Here is a 1,501-nt window from a genome sequence, read left to right as displayed (position 1 = left end):
GAGAAGTCAAAAGCCATTCTGATCCCAATCCTTTATGTGACTTACTTGTTGTCTTTCTGAAACCTTGTAGGATCTTCTTTGTCACCAGTATTCTGAAATCTTATAATGAAGAGCCCTTGATGTGGGTCTATTTTCATCCATTTTGAGGGTTCTTAATGAACACTTCTAGTCTGGAAGCTTATGTCCTTCAGAAAAACTTTTCTTGAATATTTTGGTTGATGAATTTCTCCTCTCCATCTTCTCTATTCCCTTCTTCAGGGAATTTCATTACTCAGATGTTGGACCTCTCAAACTGTTCTTAAAAATCATTTTTATTAATATCTCATCCTCTATTTTCCATCTCCTTCTAGCTTTATTTCAGGGAGATTTACTCAACCTTATCTTCCACCTTTGTACCGAGTTTTTCATTTTTCTTATTATATTTTTAAATTTTAAGAGTCTATTTTTTATCTGCTGAATATTCATTTTTAAATAGTATTCTTTCTTATTTCATGTATAAATGATATTCCTTTCTTACTTCATGCAGGCCATGCCTCCTCTTATCTCCCCATATTAATGATATGCCTTAATTTTTAAAATTTCCTTCTCTGGTTTAATCTGTTTCTTCCAGGATGCTTTCCTTCTGTTTCCTTCCCTCTTTCTCTCCCTACCTCTCTCTTCCTCTCTCAAATGTTAGAGGCTTACTTCAGGTGTTTTTTAATATTTGGCTTTCTGCTCATATTTAAGTGGGGACAGAAAACCTGATTTTAATACAGGCTCACTTCCAAGTACGATATAATGTTTACCCTTTTCTTTTTTCCTGGAGTCACTTTTCATGTTATTGGCCACAGGGGAGGGGGCCTCCTCCATGTCACCAGAGGGGCTCACAATTTCTTTAGCCACTCCAGTCTTGGGCCCTGGAGGTCCTGGGGTGGCTGGACATGTGGGGCATGTTCCTATCATCTTGAAGGGGCACTGATTGGTTATAGGCTGTGACCTGGTTGATCATCATGGCATATTTGGTTCCATGAGGAGGGAAGAATTATAGTGAGGCTTCCCACCCCAGTGGTGAAGAATGTGACCAGCACCAGCTCCCTGGCCCAGGCATCCTTGAGGTAGGCAGTGGATCTCTCAGCCATCTTGGTCACAGCAGCAGCTGTGGTGGCAAGGATAAAGTTTATCTTAAAGAAAGAACAGGATTGTCTCTATATCTCATTAATTACTTTTAATCATAGCCACCAAGAAGGATTCCATTAGGGTCATGCTGAATAGTGCATTGGTTACCATTAAAGGCAGGAAATTAGAAATAAATGAACAAAGTCCACAGCAGGTTAGATATAAGGGGTAAAAAAGTCATCAGAAGAGCTTTCTTCCAAGGTTTCTAGAATTATTGAATGTCTTTCTACTGAAATTTTTAAGGAAGGAAACAGATAAACTGCCTTTCCAAATGACTTAAGGACTAAATTAACCAACACTTTCACCTGGAATTTAAATCAGATACTGTTCACAAGACTGACTCTCT

At 38.6% G+C, this 1,501-nt stretch overlaps 1 pseudogene; it reads right to left on the bottom strand.

The window, feature by feature from the left end:
• Positions 1-863: 863 nt before the first annotated feature.
• On the bottom strand, positions 864-1,118 carry LOC122893547 (annotated as a pseudogene).
• Between the last annotated feature and the right edge of the window lie 383 nt (positions 1,119-1,501).

This window comes from Neovison vison, chromosome 13 (assembly GCF_020171115.1).
Source record: "Neovison vison isolate M4711 chromosome 13, ASM_NN_V1, whole genome shotgun sequence".
NCBI classification, from domain to species: domain Eukaryota; kingdom Metazoa; phylum Chordata; class Mammalia; order Carnivora; family Mustelidae; genus Neogale; species Neogale vison.
Note: the sequence above shows the minus strand (reverse complement) of the source record. Positions and strands in the feature narration are given on the sequence as shown.